The sequence below is a fragment of the Chlamydotis macqueenii genome, chromosome Z (genome assembly GCF_036417535.1).
Source record: "Chlamydotis macqueenii isolate bChlMac1 chromosome Z, bChlMac1.mat, whole genome shotgun sequence".
NCBI classification, from domain to species: Eukaryota; Metazoa; Chordata; class Aves; order Otidiformes; family Otididae; genus Chlamydotis; species Chlamydotis macqueenii.
The window spans coordinates 73,940,359-73,962,841 of record NC_141593.1 but is presented as its reverse complement, the minus strand read 5'-3'; positions in this window follow the sequence as shown (position 1 = coordinate 73,962,841).

The window sequence follows — 22,483 nt, the reverse complement described above, 5'->3', positions numbered from 1 at the left end:
GCAAGTTGACACATATCTGAAGAGATATATTTCCTGTTCATTCAACAGCTAATGGATGAGGGCTTTTTCCTTAAAAATTTGGGATTTTCACAGTTTTATCTTAAAGAAAATACTGACTTGTAAATACCTTGAAACGTAACTGTCCTGTAAACCAGCAGTAAAGGGATCAATGGTTTCATTTCTTGGGGCACATGAGGAAATACAATGGTGGATGTGATCTTTGCCCTTGATACTTCCCCAATGCTGAGTAACCGGGTATTAATCTGAGCCACAGCTAGAAGATGCTGCTTCCTTTTCCTGCTTGCAGAGATCACACTCTCATTGAACTTACCTGCGCAAGGAAACAAAAGAATACGCATCTAGGGAAATCTAAAGAGAAAGAAATCATGCAAACTCTAGGCTGCTTTCAGAGTCAAATCACATGGACCTAGTGTCTCACATCTTTACAGAGAGAGGAATTTCAGCTCAGTTTAATACAAGTATGTCCATGTTCCTTCCTATCAAAGTAGCTGGGAGGAGAACTTTCAAAAGAATAAATGTGAGTTATGAAGATATTTCTTCCTGCCTTCCACTGAAGTACTGAACACCTTTAGCATCTCTACAAGTCTTCATCACAAAAGTAACACCATTTCATAGCTCAGGGCATATGGTTCAATTAACTCCCAGAGATGGTGCTGGAGAGAGAGGATGCAGTTTAACCCTGGGAGTTCAGATTATATTTCAGAGTTGGTATTTAAAGGGGAAAAACATAACCAGTGTTCTTAATTATACGTGAATGTTCACCCCCGATCACATCTCAGAAACACAGTAGGCTAGAAATCCATAATAGTATATTTGCAGACTACTTTTTCAGAGCAAACTGTGCATTTGCCACTATATAAATACAAAAAATTAGAAGAAATCGATATCAATACTGGAGATTCTTCTTAAGTAGCATCCTGCCAGTGAGCTACTGCATTAATAGGGTAGGTATGCCAATACAATTACATATGACCTCTTGGCTTTAATACTTCCAAGTCTTCTGTCTCATTAAAAACTGATGATCTGTGCCAGAAGAAGGGATGATGCTGCTGCTGTTATGCAAGTCTAGAACTGAAAAAAAAAAAAAAAAAAGTTTATTGTATTACTTTATTATGAGGATGTTTAAAGAAAAATTCAGTTTCTTGATGGTTTTATTATCTCTCCATTAAATTTACATTTTCATTGACACTTAAAACACATCTACTTCTGTTGTATCCTCTGTTTTGTAAGTTTAGATGCTCTTCCTGCATTTCATTCCTTTGTTCTACATGAAAGTAATGATTTAATCACTTCAACTTTTCATGGCTTTAATGCCTTAATATCATAGAATCATAGAACAGTTTGGGTTGGAAGTGACATTTCAAGATCATCTAGTATAACCTCCATGCAAGGAGCGGGGACGTCTCCAACCAGATCAGGTTGCTCAGAGCCCCGTCCAACCTGGCCTTGAATGTTTCCAGGGATGGGGCATCCACCACCTCTCTGGGCAACCTGTGCTAGCGTTTCAACAACCTCAGTGTAAAAAATTTCCTCCTTATATCTAGTCTAAATCTACCTCCTTCTATTTTAAAACCGTTACCCCTGGTCCTATCACACAGGCCCTTCTGAAGAGTTTCTCCCCATCTTTGTTACCTTTAGGTACTGGAAGGCCGCTACAAGGTCTCCCTGGTTTCCACAGTTCCTGCTGTGCCCAGTCCTCCCACTTGTATGCGCAAATGCATTGATTAACACTGAGATGGGCTGACCTGGAGATGCTCAGGCAGCTCTTGCTGCAGAAGTGATCAACTGATCACTGATCAGACATTTAAATCTAGACAATTGAAACTTTCTGCAGGTGTAGAAATAACCTTGCAGGGCAGCCTCTTGCATTCAGGATATGTAGGAGATGATTTGCAGGTAAAAGCGACAGCAGTGAGGGATCATGCATGTGCTGGGGTGGTCACATACAACCATATATACAACCCATACACCTGGGTAACAAGAATTGGGAAAAACAACAGTTTTGAGGACATTCTCCTGACTCAGCTGAAGACATCATTGAGAGCACTCTTGCAAGAGAGGCTCCCATAATTGTTTGGAAAGCAACCAACCATCCTCTCTCAGCCATTTAATTCCCCACACAAACACTACCCCATGCCAAACCCCCTGTAATTAATGGGGTTTTTTAACAAACGCTCTCCATGGGTGTCTGTGCAGGACACCTCACAAGCAGGACTGGCTCAGGTTTTCCTGTCAGCATGAAAGTACTCATGAAACGTCTGCCGTGAAGGCAGTCTTTCTGCTGGCAATATTGAGCTGTGGTTTTTGTTCTTTTAGGACAGCTTAGAATGAAAACACATTTGTCTTCTTAGACAGCTACCTTAAAAATCCTAAAAGATGACGTTAACAGTAACACCAGAGATTTGTTATCCAAGAGAAAACACGCAATCAAGTTGTCTTTGCATCTCTTTCTACTCTGTCCAGTCTGTGGCAGCTTTCTGTTCTTTTCATTTAAGCTAGATGATTGAAAATAAATTTATTGCGGCAGGGACTCATGAAGGCAAGGAGGGGTTTTTGTTCAGCTGGTTGAGATTTTTTAAATTGCTATTATGTTACACACTGGAGATCCAGATAACAGTAAGGGGAAAGGGGAAGAGAGGTAAAACCAAACTTAAATTGCTGATACCCAAAAAAGCTTCAGTTTGTTTTACTTTTTTTTTTTTAATTAACCACAAAGACAAGCTTTATCTTCTCAATATTTTTTTTTATTTTATAGACCTTTTTTTAGCAAAAATTGAAAAGAGAGTGATGCTGTAAAGCAATCTTCTGAAGTCTAAACACACCCACCACTCAATGTGTTGAATGCAGAAAGCTGGTTTCACCCATTCTGTGAATTGTGACAAAAATGTACCTATTGTAAAATGTACTTGGAGTCCTCACAGCCTGTGATGCTTCAATCTGGAAAGCAGATAAAAAAGAAAATAATACAGGGAGGGCCTATACAACACTGAATGATGGGGACAGAGTGAACAGAGATTTATTGCTTCCTGTCCCTCCCAGTAGCGGAACTAGGAGACGTCAAATGATTTCAAGAGGTGACAGATGCAGAACAATTTCCCAAAGTGCTTTTTTTTCAACATTCTATAATTAATCTGTGAAACATTACGTGTCATTGGTTGTGAATGTATTTTTCACCAGGAAGTAACTAGGGAAATTCATGGGAAGAAAATCCACCAACTGTTGTTTCCTACAATAATGTTGCTGTCGGCTCAGGGAGTTCACGGGAGCCTGGAAGGGCTCTCAGGGAGAGATCATTGCATGCTTGACTTGCTCCTGTGTTTTCCATCCAGCCTCTCGATTTTGGGAAATGGAGACTCAAAACGGGTCTCAACAGCCCCTTTGTCTAATTCAGTACAGTAGTGTTTATGTTTTTACCTTTTCCACTACCTGCCAGTTTCAGGAATGTTAACACGATTTTCCTTTAGAGCAATCTCTGTCATGAGCTACTGAAGTTATACAACAGTGATATAATGGAGTTCTTGCCAAAGAAAAAAACCCTGTGAAGTGTATCTGTGTTACTAGACTATTTCTGGAAAGCACTGGTATGGTAGAAATTACTTTGAGGGAAGCCCTTTATCTTCCTTACTTTCTGCAAAACTCATTCTAGTTTGTAGGTGTTATACAAAAAGTAATTGATGATGGCAGTAAATGCCAGCTACTGTTTTCCTTTACACCAAATAAAGATAAAGGGTTTTCTTTCACAAACAACAAATAGGCTAATAATGTAGGAAAGCCAAGTACTCCTCAAGTTTCTTTTAAAGACATTTTGCAACACCCTGATAGAGTTACTTAAACTGAGGTACAAACAGAAAACAAAATGCCATGTTATGGAATGCTGTTGTCCTAGTTTTTAAGTGCATGCTGCTCAGATGGAATTCAAAGCACCAGGTTAGGTGATCAGAGAATGAAGGGACATCAATGTCTTTGAAAAATCCTTCAGATCTAATGAGGAATCCATTTCAGCTATTCAGTGGTGTCTCACTCTGTAAAAAAAAAAAAAAAAAAGAATCAAATAGAGCCTAATTTCTTTGGAAATATTACTAGAGATGAAGGCAGTATTTGAGTGTGAGTAATTTCATAACATTCTTAATAATTAGGTTAGAAACCAGCAGATAAAGATATTTCCTAAGTTATGAACAGGTTCTTGGTGTTTTGGAGGCATGACAAGTAAAACCACGAGTAAAATAGAGCAATTTTAGAATGCACTCTCCCATGGGAGATTTCCTAGACCTGACAAAATTATAACTTCATATCTGGACTGCACCTTTCTAAAACCAGGCACAGGAGCAGGAACTGTGTGTCTCTTCGTTTGATTAACAATATCTTTGCTTTAAGTCTTTCCAAATGCACAAATTATGAAAGTTTTGCAATAATACTGTGTGTCACAAGTGCATTAAAGCTCCCTCTTGTGCCTGTTTTTAAAAGGATGATTTTGAATGTTATTTCGGGTTAATCCGCCGTGCAGGAGTTAATGGACAAAAGTGGCTCAGAGAAGCCATGGGAAAGAGAAACAGAGAAAAGCCAGGGCTCTATTCCAGGGCTGAACCAGGCAGCCTGGGTTACCTCAACAGGATTCATACTATTTTACAGCTTTATATTCTTCTGGCACATTTTCTTATTGTGAGGAAAAAATAAGTATATTAATTACATGCAATGCCATAAAAATATTCAATCACATTTTGAAAGAGCCTATGCACACACTGGCTTTTTATAAAATTGCTAGATATTGACGTGTTGGTTGGACAAGAGAGATGAGCCAAAAATGCATGTTATTGCCAATTAACCAGGGTATAAATTTCAGTGCCTTACCAATCTAAATATTTTCACTAGGGAGCTTAAGAAGTGAGTTAGTGGGGTTGAATATGGATGTAAAAAGGCTTCTCACACTGGGAAAATTTCATTTGGCAAAGGAAGACCTGCTGAGCCATGTGACGCTAAGATAGCCCCTGGGAGACCCTCAACGTGGCTAAGCTCTCTCCTTCACTGTGTTCAGAACCAGATGAGATGTTCCTGTCAGTCTGCACAATGCTGAGCTGTAAGCTTTTACCCTGCATGGAATGACAGGACTCCACATCTCCCAACACCTCAGAGACAATCCTGGGCAAGAAATGTGTGGGAGAGAGCAAGGAGAAAAAGACTCATCCATTCCTTTCTGATTTTTCAGGCAGCAGAACTGGTTGGGTGGAAATGGAGAATAGGTAGGTAAATCTCAAAGAAACAAGCGAGTTATACCGCCTTTTCAGAAAATAAGGTGCTGAAAAGGGGATGCAATGCTTGTAACTGCAGCTATCATGATTAACGTTTTGCTGGAAATGATAAATTGCAAGAAGAGCAATTTGTTCTAAATGAAAATGAAATACGAGGATGTTTCCAATGTCCTTTGCTCCCTCTAGCCATAAAACTCAAAATTTCCAAGCTATCAGTGGGGAGACCCATTACACTGATTATGCATTCCCTTGAGGGTTACAATACAATTTCCAGAGTTGTTAAACATTTGTTGTTATTGCTGCAAATTGTGTCCGCTACAAGCAATTTGCTTTGGCAGCACCAGTAAATCCATCTGCATAGCTTGTAAGAAGTAGTTTTTGCTACCAAGTGTGTATATAGGACCTCCTGGGTTTACACTCAATGTCTGTCCTACAAACTGGGTGAGGAAGGAAGAAGCTGCTAATAACAGGTCCTGAACTTGCCGTTATTGCAATGAAAAATCTGAAAAATATAATATATGCATATCGCTATAAAACTTATTCTGTGTAATAGACTTTTTTCCTGTACAAGTGTGAAAAGCTACATATAAATTTAATAAGTGTACCTGATGTTAAATTATCTCCTAAGCAAGGAACTGCAACCAGTCCATTACCCTCAACACCAAGAAACGTAACTGAACAGATGGCTTACTGGTAGTTTTTCCTTGTAAAGCTGAGAGTGAAACAGCTTTTTTCAGTGGCAGGCAGTAAAGGCTATTATTGGAAAATACAGCTCCTCAGAGACATAGAACGTTACCAGATTTTTTTAGAAGTCTCTGTTTCTTACACAGCTTAGAAAATTACTATTGCGTTCCTAAAACATTTTCTTATTATGTTTTTATTTCAAAATAAGAGATCTTCTGTCAAAAGAAATAACATGATATATGTATTTCTTTTAAAAGTAGGGGGAAAATACTTCCTCTGTTTGATCATCTCCTCTTTCTTTTTATTTCTGCATTTCTTTTAAAAATGCTGTTAATTTGATTCTGAAAGTTCGAAACATTGAATTTGGAGCAAAACAAGTGTCTTGCTTAAGTTATCTTGCTGTCCTATCTTTGGTCTTTTTATACAAATCTTGCCACTTAGCAGTCAGGGACAGATGTACCATGGATTGGCTGGAGTCAGACAGCTGTAAGGACAGAGTCATATCTTTCCATTTTCTGCAAATACAGCTTCTGACCTGGGTTGTTGCACGCTTCCCTTTGTACTCCTTCCTTGAATGACATGTATCTACCATAGACACAAACATGCTGCTTGACTGCTTTCTATCTGAAAAGCCAATTTTTGCTGTTCCAGAAATGTGCATTTCATTCAGCACTGTTCTGCTGAAGTATCAGTTATCTTACAAACACGGCCTGGGAAAACTTTACGCTTTGCTCAGTCTCTCTGACTAATACACTGATTAGAGGTCACTCTGGAATAATCAACAGAAGGAACAATTATTTAGCAATCAAACAAATATTCTAAGAACAGATCTTTCATACGTAGCTGGTTTCATCTTCAAATTGTAACAGTGAAATAATGAATAAATACAGCTTCTGTATTCTCTTAGCTTCTTCTTTATAAATATTCATGCACACATAATACTCATTCTTAACAGATGTGCTGTGCCTTTAGATTTCTTTGTTCCTCTCTTTTTTTTTCTGTGTCTTTTGATGATTAAGTGACAGTAGCCCGACTGTATGGAGCAATCCATAGACTGACTTCTGTTTCAGGTTATTTGCACTCTAAGGTAGCTAAACTCTTATCAGTTAATCGACTTCATGGGCTTGGGATTTATTTCCCTGTCACTGTCATGATTACACAATATTTATTTTGTTGGTTTTCTGATGAAAGCTTTAGGTAGTTCATGAGAAAAAGTGTTTTAGTTGCTTTATACATTCTCTACAAAAAAAAAGGTTTGAGACTGATTTAAGACAGTATTTATAATTAAAAAAAAAGCTGAAAGAAAAAAAGGAAGCACAAATACATTCCTGTTATCACTTAAATCTGGCTGAAGTAAGCTTCACATTTGTTCCAATTATCAATGCAAAAATGGATAATTAACATTCTTCCTTAGTCCATTAATGACACTTTCATGAACTTTGATTTCTCATCCCAGTCTTGGCAAAACCTTGCCCTCCATTGCAAGGAGCTCTCACATTTTAAAGAAGCTTAAGATGCCTTACCAACACTATATATTCCAGTTTAATAATTTTCAGGTTTCCAGAACCAAAAAAGCAAGAAGGAATTCACATCTCCAAAGACTTTAAGAGTATTTAGAAAACTTACAGTGAAATGCAAGACAATTTTTGCATCAGATATCGGGACAAACTTTACTGAAAACTCAACCAACTCATTCTTCATTAAAACCAAGCCACACGATCTCACCAAATTATTAAGTGAACATTTTTCCATTTGTTTTACGTCTGTTAACTTGCATTAAAAACACATTTACATGTACAAAGAGGTGTGGTGCATATAGAAAACCAATACAAATTTCCAATGGGAATATTTAATAAATTGACTCTATGATATCTTTCAGATTATAAAAATACAAAAAATGTGAAAGAAAATGTGGTGTGCACTTTAACTTAAGTAAATAGACTTTAAGACACTTCAGTTCAACAATAAATATTCAAAGTTTTGATTGTTTTACTAAGTCTGACAAGGAAATACCCCCTTACCCTCTTGTTGCAAGGCATCATTGCAAACCCTGCTGAGAACAGTACCATAGAAATCTTCAGTAGCATGAGGCTCACTGGTCTGGTGATCTTCTACTTTCCCTCATTTTCCTGAAAAAAAAAAAAAAAAAAACATTGAGAGAAAAATCAATACCATATTATAAACAGGTACTAACTTATAATAAGAAGTCTTGAGCATCCAGATGTTGAAAGCCAGGCTTTTAGAGGAGCCTGGAAACTAGTAATTGCACACAAAAACTTGCAAAATTAATAGTCACATTTTCAAATAGAAGTCAATATTTATAAACTTTCAGGGATACATTGTCCAAATTAGCCCTGATATGAGCTACTGCCCAGAACATGTGACATCAGATGGCTGACAAATAAAGCAGCAGTTATTTCATAAGCACTCTTAACCATAAAAATACTGAGAATTCAGAAATTAGAATTTAGTAGTCAATTAAGATTTAATTTACCACCTTCAGCACAGATAACCCAAATTTATCAGCATTAAAACCAACAACCCAAGTGTCGTGTCATGGAGGAGATTCTCTCAGGTTTCTTAGTTTCATATTTACTTAACTGCAAATGATAGGTCAAACCTTGATTGCAAACTGTGAATTTCTTAGAAACTTTAATGAAACACTGAAAGAAGGGTATGAACCAGTAGGAGAAGGTCCACAGGAGGGCCATGAAGATGATAAGAGAGCTGGAGCACCTCTCCTATGAGGACAGGCTGAGAGAGTTGGGGCTGTTCAGCCTGGAGAAGAGGAGGCTCTGGGGAGACCTTGTAGCAGTCTTCCAGTACCTCAAGGGGGCTACAAGAAAGATGGGGAGAGGCTGTTCAGTAGGGCCTGTTGCGATAGGACGAGGGGTCATGGTTTTAAAATAGAGGGAGGTAGATTTAGATTGGATATTAGGAAAAATTTTTTTGCACTGAGAGTTGTAGAACACTGGAACACGTTGCCCACAGGGGTGGTGGATGCCCCATCCCTGGAACCGTTCAAGGCCAGGCTGGATGAGGCTTTGAGAAACCTGATCTGGCTGGGGATGTCCCTGCTTCTTGCAGGGGGGTTGGACTAGATGACCTTTGAAGGTCCTTTCCAACTCTAATCATTCTATGATTCTATGACTGTATGTTTTTGTTAGTTGCACTTTAAGTGAGGTGAGACAGAGAAAAAATAATCCTTTACATGTGATAGATACAGTATAGTAACTACTCATTACATTACGCATTAATATAGTGTGCATATATATATAAGTATAGTTATTATAAATTAGTATACTGCTGTCCTGGTTCTGGCCAGGATAGAGTTAATATTCACCTGAGCTGGGTGGAGAACTGAAGCTGGTAGCCCCTATGGCTGGGATAATTAGCTAATTAGCTAACAGCTGGGGTTAATTTACCCAAATTAGCCAAATTCCATCCCATCTGACATCATGCTCAGTATATAAGTGAAGAGGGTGCTGAAGGGAGGCTCCTGCTACTTGGAAGAACCGAGGTGTGGAGATTTGTTGTAAGGCATTATACTGTATTTGTATTCCATCACTGTTTTGTTTTTTTTCTGTCATTACTGTTAAATTTACTTTTTGTTCAATCTCAACCCACGTTTTTTTTCTTTTTTTCTGGTTTTCTTGTGTTTACCAATTCTCCTCCTATTCTCTCGGAGGGTGGGGGGAGTGGGAGAGAGACTGCAAAGTCTGGTCCCGATCAGGGCTGCACTATGACAAGTGCATATATATATATATATATATATATATATATTATATGCAATTATAATATAGTAACTACCCATTGACTTAAGGAGCTTTTTGCCTAAAGAATAAATGAGATAAATGCTATCGTAGGAACCAACAAGAGATATTAAATCAAAGGTATGATCCCATCTCACAGTTATGAATAGAAGAACTCCACATACACACAGCTTGTCCTGACCTGTCCCCAGCACCTATAAATACCTCTTCTTCTTTGTTTATAATGTCTTTAATGTCTCAAGGCATAGAGCCTGTGAGGAGATCAGCCATCTCACCTCTCTCCTTTCTCTCCCTTTCTCCTCTTGCGTGGCAGACCTCCGTGGCACTCCATCGTTCCTCGGCTGAAAGCAGTTCATCTGTCCCACCACCACCACATGCTTGCCCTAGTCCTCTCACTGTGTGCGTAGAAAGCACAGTGTGCTCCATGACACAACTAATTTACTCTTTCCACATCTGGAACTGAGATATGAGGTATCACAGCAAGTATTACCAGCAAATTGGATTTAACTGTTACAGCGAGAGAAAGGAAAAAAAAAATACCAGTATATCAAGTTCAATTGTGGTTATTCCTTTCACATCTTATCTGCACATGTCTGCTTGTCCTATTCTATTGCCATTTAATTAGAAAATGCAGAGAAAAAAATACTGTCCCTATTCAGTATTTCTTGTTTTCATTTTCTACTTTGTTATTTTTGTTGAGAATCCATGCTAATTCTTTAGTATGCAATATCTAAAAATTAAAGAGGTGCAAATATCTGAAATAAGAGACGTTTTAATATGTCTGTCAGTACTGTCTTGTCACTGTTACAGTTATACTTACCTTGCCTTTTAAATTATATTTCTACACAAGAGGTTAGAATAGATTATTTGATGGGACTGTCTGGCCTTGAAAACTTATAAGTAAAAAGAAAAAATGTAGAACTTTCTGCCTCAAAAGATCTGGTAACCCTCAGTACCATACCTATACATTTACTTAAGGAAATAAGAAGTTGTCTCTGTGGTTAAAAACTTGAAAATATATTTTTTTCCAAAGTGTTTTTTGTAAATCTTCCCCAAAGTAATGGAAATATATTCACTATGCAAGAACACATGTTGGCAAAACCTCTTACGGGCTTCCAATGGAGATGATTCAGTGTTTTGTGGAAATTGTGATCACAAAACTTCATTCACTCATTTTTCTCTATGAGCAGAAATTGCAGAGCCAGACTGTCTTCTGAGTTATATACTTTTTTTTTTTCACTCAAAGTTGCTGTGTTTTTTAACAATGCATATCAAGCAGACAGTTCTAGTAACAAAGGAAAATTGATTCTGAGATACTCAAACAATCCAGGAACACAATCTAGAGTAATTCTGGAGTTCTTGCTATGTACTTATCTTGGAGAATACCTGATGCAAGAATGAACACTACCAACAACCCCAATTGCTGAACAATTTAGCTGTGATTGCTTTATTCAGAAACTGACAGATCAGGTTATGTTCCTAATGTCCTGTGCTTCCATTGCACTGCAAATCACAGGAATTGCATTATCACAATTTTATTAACATCACCGGGATCTATACTCAAACCTTTGCTGCCCTGCATAACTCTCCATAAATCAAAGTAGCTGTAAAATATTGCTTTGCTAAATTGCTAACATTTTACCAGGGGAAGAAGCAAAAGAAAGAAGAAGGAATCAGGGTTTCAAGAGTAAATCCATAGAATAAAAAAAAAAAGGTATGCCATATAATGTACGGCAAAACTCTGTTGTGACTGAAAACCTCTAGTTTTCGCACTGGAAAACTTTACTGACTGTCTCTTAGAATTGATACGGCTTTGTTCATTCAGTTTTTCTTTGCATGCTGGTGCTTTGTTTGCAGTAAGGACAAGGCCCCGGAGGAACACGTAAGGGATACCGGAAATTTTTGGGGCCACTTTAACAATGATGTACATCAACTTGCTCTTGAACACAAGAGTCCTAAGCACATGTAATATTGATTCAGTGACCAACTTGTAAAGTCAGGGCAATGATTCTGTCTTCATAAAAAAAAAAAAAAAGAAAAGAAATTAAGAAAATAGGGAAGATAAATACACAACTGTGGCCAAATGGAATGCTTTAGGAGAAAGGCTTTTCATAAAATATCTTTAATGAATGTTCAAGACTTTGCAAGTTGGTGGTTTTCAGTATGCAAAGCCACTGATAACCGTTTTCTTGGCTAATTTCTTAGCTTACAGAAGTGCACTTTCGGTGAAAAGCAACAGACGATCAATTTGTCAGCCTCCAAAAATCCATCACAAGCTTGTAAAAGTTGTCCTCTTTCTGGTGATTGATGGACTCAAATATGTTGTTTACAGAGAAGGAAAGTAGGTGTTCATCTTAGGGCAAAAGAACCAAATAATAAAGATACAAAGTGTGACATCTGATGAAGGATGTACTCCAGTTCCTCTTTGTGATCACTTTATTATTATTCGCATATTATTTTATGATCCATATCAGTATGTAACATATCCTGGTTTCATATTTTGTAATGCATAAATTAGAAAAGAATTAACTTAGAAAATCTGAAAAGAAAAAAAAGAAATGCAGTTTGGAAATGAAGCACTTTTAAACCTATGCACTCGGTCCTGTCTTTTTTTGTAGTGCCCAGCTGCTGTCACTATTCATTACTGCTAGATAATAAATTGTAATGTGCAGGTTAATCTTTAACAAATACATTAGAATGATATGTTACCTCTTAAAATTCTCATCTGTTTATTCTTGCCTAAGAAAAAGGGAAATTTCTCATCTGAATCCTCTCTCTCTTGTTACATCTCTCTTATTTTCTTAAAAAGCTGTCTGCAAAGTAATTGCCTGTGAACATTTTGAAGCTTGTATTTTTGTTCCCTGGGAAGCAATTATGAAGAAGAATGTAGATACTGAAAATATTCCATGTTCAATTTTCCGAGATGTCTTAGTCCCACACAGACATAACATTTTCCTAACAACCTGACCTTGCTGACTATAAAAGTGGGGAATAATTTTCTGCTGATGTCATCCTGGATATCTTAAATTCTTAAATATCTGTAAACACTTACACCAGAAAAAGAAAAGGATTGACTCTCTGCCTTCTAACACAGTGCTAGAAAAGACTCAGCAGCCTCAAGGGACTTATATCCATCCAGAGGCATGGAACAAACAAAAACAAATGAAGCTCAAACACAAATGCGAAGTATGTTGAAACCCTGTCACAACACAGCAGGTTAACAAAGTTTCAGGAGGTGTCTCTCTCCACTTGAGGACTCATAGGATTTCATACGTCAGGCAATATTTTATTATGTTTTCTATTATTCTGGGTAAGTACATTGATGGTTTTGGAAACAGAAACAAATAGGGCTTGTTCTAAGGAAGGTACTCATTCTTCAGATCAGATACTCCTGAGTACTTGCCTAACAGAGAGCAAAAAGACTTGACCAACAAAAAAGACTAGAGGTGACTGTTGGATACCTGGAGTACCAGGGGCACTTAGTGAACAATCCAGACCGAATGGAATTGTTATGTTTGTGAGCAGCAGGCCTCAAGGACATCACTGAAGCCGCTTGTGAGAAAGTACTGAAGCTGCCTGTAAGAAAGTACTGAAGCCACCTGTGAGAAAATAATGAGGCCGCCTGTGAGAAAGTAATGAAGCTTCCTGTGAGAAAGTAAACGAAGCAGCCTTGAGAAGAAGGAAAACAGCTGGCATAGGTGACTGGGGGCTGAACGTGAAGCAGGGTGCAGGTGGAGAGAGCCGTGCGCGTGAACAAAGAGACTTAACGAATCGTATTTTAGCTAGGAGCGCGTGCATGATATAGTTAGCCAATTAGTAGAGAGCTTGCGCATGATAGGGAACTAGAAGGGCTATATTAACCGGGATGTATCAACAATAAATTGGCATTTGCTTGATCATATTGGTCGTCAGCAGTGTCCATTACTTCCACGTCAACAGGTGACAGTGTTGCTCTGCTTTCTGTTCTACTGGTTGTCACAACAGTCCCACACACTGAGTTGCAATGCAGCAGAAGCACAAAAAGATGTGGCCCAAGTGCTGGAGGAGCAAAGTCCATGTCCAGTGGCAGCAACAAGAAAGGCATGGAGCATGAGAAGTGCATGAATGGGAGTGGTGAGAGTGAATATGAGCCTTTGTTCTCTTCCTTGACCCAGTAACCACATGGAACCCAGACTGCAATTAGTCCACATAGCTTTGGAAAACTAGATTCGTGTCAAGAATCTTCTGGCAGTTTAGTTGCCTCTTCTTATACAACTTATACAACTATTCTTCCATTGCAGAGAAGTGCATTGAATTCTCCCTCTTGTTCAGTCATATTGGCATCTTCTACTTAATTTGAGCAGCAGCAAAATTCTACTGTTGTGCTAATGAAATCTCTCTCTCTCAGTAAGACCTTCTCACAGACTTGTTAGAGTAGAAAAGGAAATCTGATTTGTGGTACAAGTGTAGAGTGGCTGAAGAAAGCTCTGGGATTGACTTATAATGACCTGAAATGAAAGGTGGGAAATCCTAAGGATTAAAGAGAAGGGGAAAAAATAGTAATAATGAGAAAAAAAAAAAAGAATGAAAGTAGAAATTCCATAAGAAGCTTGTCAAGCTTCTTATGATACTTGAAGCGTTATGTGATTACTCAAGACACTGTGGAGATGCAACTCTGCACAAAAACACGTACCCTACGCTCCTCCATGGCTTCCTAAAGAGAGGATTCAGCCATGTGACAGTAAAGAAGGATCACCAACTGCCAGCAAGATCTATCATCAATACAGATAAGCCACATTAAACAGACCCTGTTTTTCTCTTGCTACTGCACAGAGCAGTCCTGAATGCTGAGCACAAAGACAGTTTGGCTTCTTCATTCCTTCCCACTATAGTCCCCAGCACAGAGTGTTAGTGCTGCCCAAATACTGCAAAGCGTAGCTGAGAGGCCAGATGACATCTTTTTTTTTTTTTTTTTTGCAGTGAATACTTGTCATTCCCTCCAAACAGTATCTGGCCAGATCTTAGATCTTTTTTGTAGTTTCTGTTCCATTCGCAGCGAACATGACTAAATAGGGAAACTCATTAACGTTTACGTGTTTTTGGCAAGGATATTGTAACTATGGCAGTGAAAATGAGTAACAAACTGGCAGGAACTTCTTGGGTCAGGCTATCAAATCATATAATCCCAATCATAAATTGCATCAAGTTATCTCCTACAGCCATTAAGTTTTCTGTCATTACCTCTATTAGGAAAGCTATTCCATGACCTTCTTCCTCTAACAATTAGAAACCATCTTCTAAACGGCAGCCTAAGCTTTTTAATAGCCAGCTTATATCCATTTGTTCTTGTGCCAACACTGTTCTTCAGTTTGAGTTGTTCTCCTGCCCTCCTTCCCTGTTGGAGCTGGTGACTAATTAATATCTTGAGAGAAGATGTTGAGGATGTGCAGAGAGTGTCAAAGCACTTCATGCTGAACTTAGGCTTCCCCCATTTAATTTTCTCTTCAGACTCAATGTGTCCTGGAATCCCCCATTTAGTTGTATACTGTTAGCTTACCCTTTATGATTAATAATGCTCTCTTTGGTCTTCTTCTGTCTGTCTAAAGGTGTGATGAAATAGGGCTGGAGTTTGAATAAGAGTTGGTAGGTGAGTGAGCTCTGGTTTCTTCCAAAATGCATAAGGGTTCATAAAATACAGTTATGACAACCTCATTTAAAAATCGGGCTACAGAGGGAGTAGCATTCATCTTCTGAGCTGATTTTCCAATTCCACCTTTATGAAATGTCTCAGAGATGTCTGTATTCACAAGGCTCACACTTGACAGTCTTCAGGATTTTCAAAAGTTGTCTTCTTTGGACTTTCCTTAATTGAAATCTTCCTGGCTCCTGGAAGTGGGTAGAGTAGTGAGGATGGGGTAGACATAACTAGCTCGCATTATCAGCTGTGGTATTTTATGCAAAGAATAGGCAAGCTATCATTTAAAGGACAGTTGGCAGCTCTCTATCTGCACTAAATCTGAGTCAGATGAAATTTGCATTGATACAGAAGTAAGACTATATGACCTGTTAGTTTAAACAAAATGGTGTCCATGCATGCAAATCTGTGCCATTTTAGCTATGTTTAGGCCCAAATAAATTGTTATTTCCTGACATGGGCACCACTTAATGCTGTACAACATGTGCACATATTGTGCTAATTTCCATGGGTCCTGGATGGAAACATCTACCTCTTTGCTCTAGCATGTTACAGAGAAAGCCAAGGAACCTGCCTCAAGATGGGCTTGGGTGGGTGTGAGACACATTTTTAGTGATGTTTAGAAAAGAACTGAAAAAATAAAGAGAGTTTTATACACACTTACGAATGCTATGCTTTCATTTTTGTCCTCTGTCTAGACTGATGTTACAGGTCATGGCTTCGCACACAGGAAGAAGTAAAGAACTTGAAAAAAAATGGACCTATAGGACAGCAGGGCCCTGCAGAGGTACACAGGGTGCACAGTAGTCTTATCGAGGCTGCTGTGGCAATCAGACTCATTATTTTGTCCATTACTGGGAGACCTGATAAGGACAAATCAGTGTAGTGTTAAGTAAATTTCTTTTTGTTTAGGCTGCTCTAATTGCATCCAATTTTATTTCCTTTTTCAAACAATTTTCATTTTCAAATTAGGGCAGCATTATTATGCTTGTCACCCAATTGGTTTTATTTACATAGTTCTCCACGTGTGCATATGTTGAGAGGGAGAAAAGATAATTTAGAAAAATCTATCGGAAATTGTTTTTCCCCATTCACCTTTCCTCTCAGGTTGTAAGTTTTAGTGATTCTCAGCTGCCTCTTCTATTACAATGGCAGCCAAATTACATTCCCTTCTCCCAACAGCAATTAAGACAGGTTAAATAAAATATACATAACTCTGCCCTAGGGCTGTTTTTGGAGAAAGATCAAAATATAAAGGTCTTCATATCAATGTCTGGCATCTCTGCGTGCGTGAAAATGAAAAGGCATCAGGGGAATGGAGACTGGCTGTGGAAAGGCTTAAGACTGAGGTCTAAGTTTGAATTTACATCCTCTATGATGCTAGTCCTTCTTCTGACATGTATTTCTGGTGGAAAGTCTTTTAAAAGTAAATATCTTTCAGGCTCCCTAGCACAGGAAAATGCTGGAACCTTTATTGGTTGCTTCAGGAAAGGGGCTTTAATGCAATTCTTATGTTGCAAGTAGCTCTTGTATGCTATTTAATCTTAACTACAGCAAGCCCAGATCTGCTCAGCTGGTTAAATCCCCAAACCATTAAAGAGAAGGTTTTTACCTCATGATGATGTATGGTGTTATTTCAGTGTTTCTGTAGTGAGTAGGATGGAGGCATTTGTCTAGTTTTCTAAATCTGTGACAAAAGAAGATGCTTTTGTTGACTCTCAGTTGTTTCAAACCAAGCTTTTAAAAATTTAGTAGTTTAAACACCAATTATATGCATGCTTGTAGATTAAGGATGAGGTAAGAAACATCCTGAATGAAACACCTGGCCTGGCTTTAAGAGGCAGCAGGCAGGAAAAGCTGAATGTTTTAACAAAATATTAACATATGCAAATGAGAAACCAGATTTACCTAGTTGTACTAGACAGGCAGTTGTGACCAGAACAGATCCAGCGTAAGGATATTGATAGCAAGAATATTATTTCAGTTATTTAAATATAGCATTATGCAAAAAAAGTTGCAAAACACATGTACTGCACTTTCTCTTTTCTGGTATTTTCCTGGTAGAGAGAAAACAGTGACATGAACAAGGTTTTAATAAATAGTACAGCTAGACGTATCATAAGCAACTTAGTTATAAAATAATTCTAATTACCTTTTAGCTCCTGAAAATTCTTTATACGTTGAATGACACACTGACTTTATTTGTTCTCCAACAAGGTATAAAGGATTCTTTTTGAAATTTTACTGTGTCTCTCTTTCTTTTTTAGGCAAAACATGTTGCCATGGAAGCACATAAACACAATCACATTGTTCCAGGCTTGTGGGATCGTTTACACCTACTCACAGTGTACACAGCTGTATTAAAATCAGGGGAATGCCATCAGTTTGGGGTAAACCAACCAAAACAAAAATTAAAAAAAAAATTGTGTCTTACAGAAAAACAGTAACAAATAGATTACGAAGTTAGTTTTGTCTGTTGGTAGCTCTACTAATTATAAAATAAAGATACTAAACGAGACTACCTACCTGTCTGTCGATCATCAACAGTCATACAGAACTAATGTACAAGCTTTCAATATTGATTTTTGGTGGGTGGTTTGTTTTTTTTTCAATTTGGATACTCCAGGTCTCAGCAACTTAGGGATGTCCTCAGACAGTGAAGGGACCTTTCACTTGTGGAGGGACCTGTTTAACCGAGGGGAGGGGGATCCCACAGGACCTGCATCCCCCCTTCCCCGCAGGCCTGTGCTCAGGGCTCTCCAGGGCAGGGTGGCTCTGGATCCAGAAATTCATAAACATTGAGATTTCTGAATCTTGAATGACCTAAAGAAATACCCCATTTCCAAACTGCAGCTTTCACCACTGTCATTGAAAGCTTCAATCTAATGCTACGTTTTTCAAAAATTATTAATGAATTGGAGTATATCATAACTATTAGAGTATAGCAGCCCAGAAACTTGTAGACAAATAATTTCAGATAAAAGCAACTTCAATCATTATTCTGAGTAATTTCAAAGTAATTGGAATGAGTACAGTCCCTAGAGGTATATATATTTCTTCCCAGTATATATACATATAAAACCAAAATGATTTTTCCATTATTTCCAATAAGATTTTCAGCATGACCTAAGGGACTTAGCAGGGTCTCATTAATAGTTTCTACAAAATTAGTATCTAATAAAGACCATCTGGGAACTACTAGCTAAAAAAAGATTGATGGGAAATAGAATGTCATTGAAAAATAAATTCCCTGTGTAAAATTGGTAATTTCATTAATGAGACAAGCATTTTTGTTGGTCAGATTGAGCTGAACTGAAACACTTCATTGGGAGGTTTGTTTGGTTTTTTTGGGGAGATATTTTACTTGTATATGACACATTTATTTCAATATTTTCCATAGTACATCTCCCTTTCAAAGCACCGTGGACAACTATGGGAGTTGAACATGTGTCCCCTCCTTTTTCGAGTGCTAACGACTTTCATCCAGTTTTGTCTCCACTTCTGATGCACCTCAAGCACCTCTGGACAGAGACATGTAATGCACCACTGGAGTCACCTGCTGACTGTGTGTCATGGGAGAAGTAAGTTAATCGGGGAGCTCAGCCTACAGGAGAGAATGAAAAAATAAAGTACCTGAGCTCCGATTCCTGTGTTCCTGCAAAAAGTTTCAGGGGGGTGCAATTTAAAGTGCAACTCCTACAAAATAAAAGAGTGCAGATCTCAAAACTAATGATGTGATTGTTCTTTTTGCTTAATAAAAAGTAGTTATTTAACCTTTCACCTGAGGTTATCAACATGCTGAAATTTCTGTCCTGAGGAAAAGTGTTATCCGTGCTCTCATGCTGGGGCCCTTGGAAACGAGCCGATGCACCTTGCGTTGTACACCTCCCACCACCCTCTTACTTTAGTTTTTGTTTAGCTCATGCCAAAGTTTCCTTCTTTTCCTGAAGTCTGGTGTCTGTTTTCAGCAGCTGTCTGATCCTCACTTTTCCCTGCATCTTGACTGTCACTGCTTCACGGTCACTACAGCCAAGGCTGCCTCTGATCACCACCTCCCCCCGCAGCGCCTCCTTGTTACGGACCAGCAAGTTCAGCTCTGCCTCATCCCTGCTGGGCCCCTGCAGGACCAGTACCACAAAGTTATCCCTGACACCCTCCAGAAATCCCCCCAATGGCTCATGCCCCACTGCATTTCCCTCTCAGCCGACGTCAGAGATGTTGAAGTCCCACAGGAGAAACAGGGTCAGTGGACAGAGGCCAGGGGGTCCGTAACAGCTCCCCAGGGTGTCATCTGTCTCCCTGCCCTCTTCTCCAGCCCTGACCTACTTGTCATCCACACCATGGGGGAGTCCTGCACTCCCCAGCTGCTCCCTCACATAGACAGCCACCCCTCCTCATCTCCCTACCATCCTCTGCCAAGGAGCTTGTACACCCTTCCGTGTGACATTGCTCACACGAGGTGTCCCACCACGTCTCAGTTAATCCAGCAACACGACATGCCATCTGCATGTCCAGTCTCCAGTTATCACAGTCCCTTTTGTTATCTTTCTGCCTTGGCCTCAGCCTTACACCACACTACAATACTCACAGAAGCGGCTGTCATGAAGAAATACATCTGTGAGTAGAGAAAAATAATTATTCTACTTACATACTTTCTGTGCTTTTGTGTAGACTAATGCTGTTTCTTTAAAAGCCTTTTTTTTATGGCTGCAGAGTGCTACCCATTCTCATAACTCATCACAGCCCAAAACCCTCACACAGAAAAACGTCCCAGGTTTGATGAAGGACGCAACTTTGCCTCCCTCCGATCCATCATAAGGCACACGGCCACCCAGAATACAGGAGGCAAAAATTTAATTCTGATCTGACAAGAGGATTTTGGATCTTCCCAGAGCTACGCTCCACTGGGTTCATCAATTCTGATATGATTATGAGACATTTCAGGACCCTTCCTGGGGAAGGGTGCAGGAGGCTCATGCCATTTCTGATGACGAGGAAGAAAGATTAAAGAAAGATAGTACTGTTAGTCCTTTTCAAACACTTATTTCAAAGGCACTCCTCAGGCTGAATTGCCCTTTGAAGAACTGTTTATAATTATCAAAACAGAACTAAAAATAGAGAAAAAGGGTCACAATTACTCAAATGCTAGTGGTTGCCACCAATTAGTCAACAAAGAAAAAGCTAATGAACTAACTGAAATATCTCAAATTAGTACTATCAGGCACTATTAGTAGTAATTGTAATTTATGTGATGCAAATTATCATTTCAAATGCTTTTGTTGCAAGTTGATTGTACAAATGATGCAGGTGAAGCACAGAGGGTGAATGTCCTATATATGGGGCTGTGCTACTTGTTCTGTTGGGTGGCCTGATCGACCTCATGAAAGCATATTCGTCAAATCTGAATAGGAGGTTTGTGAAGGGAATGGGTGAACTGTTTCTTTTTGGAAATATGAAGCAGGATCGGGAGAACACAATGTAAAGCTACAAGTGCTCTTCTGCTGCCACTTCCTTCCCCCATTCAGACTCTTACCTGAGCCCAGGTGCAACTTCCTTTTAGCAAAAATCCATATCTTCATGCAGATTCCACGGAACTTCACCCCGTAATGGCTTTGTCTTCATGCTGTAACCCTTGCCTTAGGCCTTCTCTTGAAAGTTGTCATGCATTGCTCCCTGACCCCATCAATCTTCTGCTTTAGTACTTAAGGATGACAGTCTCTCCTCTCCCTGTAGGGCTCTATTTGGCTGGGCTGTGAAATTGCTGTCCTGGGGCTGACAGTGACAGTCATAGAGTCATAAAGTTATTTATGTCAGAAGAGACCTTTGGAGGTCACCTGGTAAAGCTGCCCCATCACAGCCGGGCCAACAGGAGCAGACTCTTGCCCACGATGGAGATCCCACAGCCTCTGTGAGCAACCTTCCCAAGTCAGGTCCTGTCCTGGGAAGAAAATGCCCTTTCTGCCCTGTTGTGTGTCCCCTTTCCCAAGTTGTGTCCTCATGCCCTGTTGGTGTGCGCCTCCAGGGAAAGTCCAGCCCCTTCATTCTTCTTCTCACCCAGGCAGCAGCTGCTGACTGCCTCAAGTGCCCAAGCCCCATGTCTGTCCACAAACCACTCCAACTCTGAGCCTTTCACCAGATACTGACCCATTGAGCCACTGGGACGTTGTCTAGGCTCACTCCAGGCACCTGACATCCTTTGGTCTGGGAAAGACCTGAGCTGGGCTTTGGACTACAAAAGTGGTCAGAGATGTACTGAGACCACTTCCCCATGCCTTGCTGGCTGCGTTCCTGGTCCCGCTGCCCTGCTGGCAGGTGCTTGGCCACCCTTGCTGCAGGGGTCCAGCCAAATTTTCACCCCTTCTCTGGTCCAGACCCTCTCTAGTATGTCCGCCTTCCCTGGCTGCCCACCTCCAGGGGCTTCTCCTGCTCAGGATATGGTCTGTCAATGCCCTTGGCCAGGCTGTGGTGGATTTCCGTCCCTTCTCATCTCCGGCCCGCCCAAGTCCCCTCCAGGGGATGATCACCCCTGTGATGTGCAGCCTGCTGCCTGGGGCTGGGGACTGCCTCCTGCCTGAGAGTGCCTCTCGTACATTAGCACCGGGGTTCAGCAACACTGCTCCAGTACAGACCACTGAGAGCCTCCCAGAGGGCTTTATGGCTTTATTCCATTTACAGCATCTGCTCCATCACTGACATTCATGTGACTGTCTCTCACCCTGTAAGATTTTTTAGCTCTTGAATGACTTGCACTACTCACTCTTATCTAGTTTTGCTAGCAACTCCTCTTTACAAAACCTTTGCCGCTGCAAAAAAAAAGCACACCAAATGCCAGATTCTCCTCTTACCCTTCCCAGACATCCTCACTGTCACTCCACCTCCCAGACATCTTCAAACAGGTCACCCCAAGTTCTTACATTGACCTGCACTGTGAGGCTTCCACAAAAGAGAGAAAATCCACACCTTGTAGAAATGCCAATTCCTTTCTTCCAGCATAGCAACACAACTTCTGGGCTATTTAGAGACTTTCACTAAGTGGAGAAAATGAGTTTAACATTCAGTTAGTCCTTCATTTCTTCTCGTTTCAA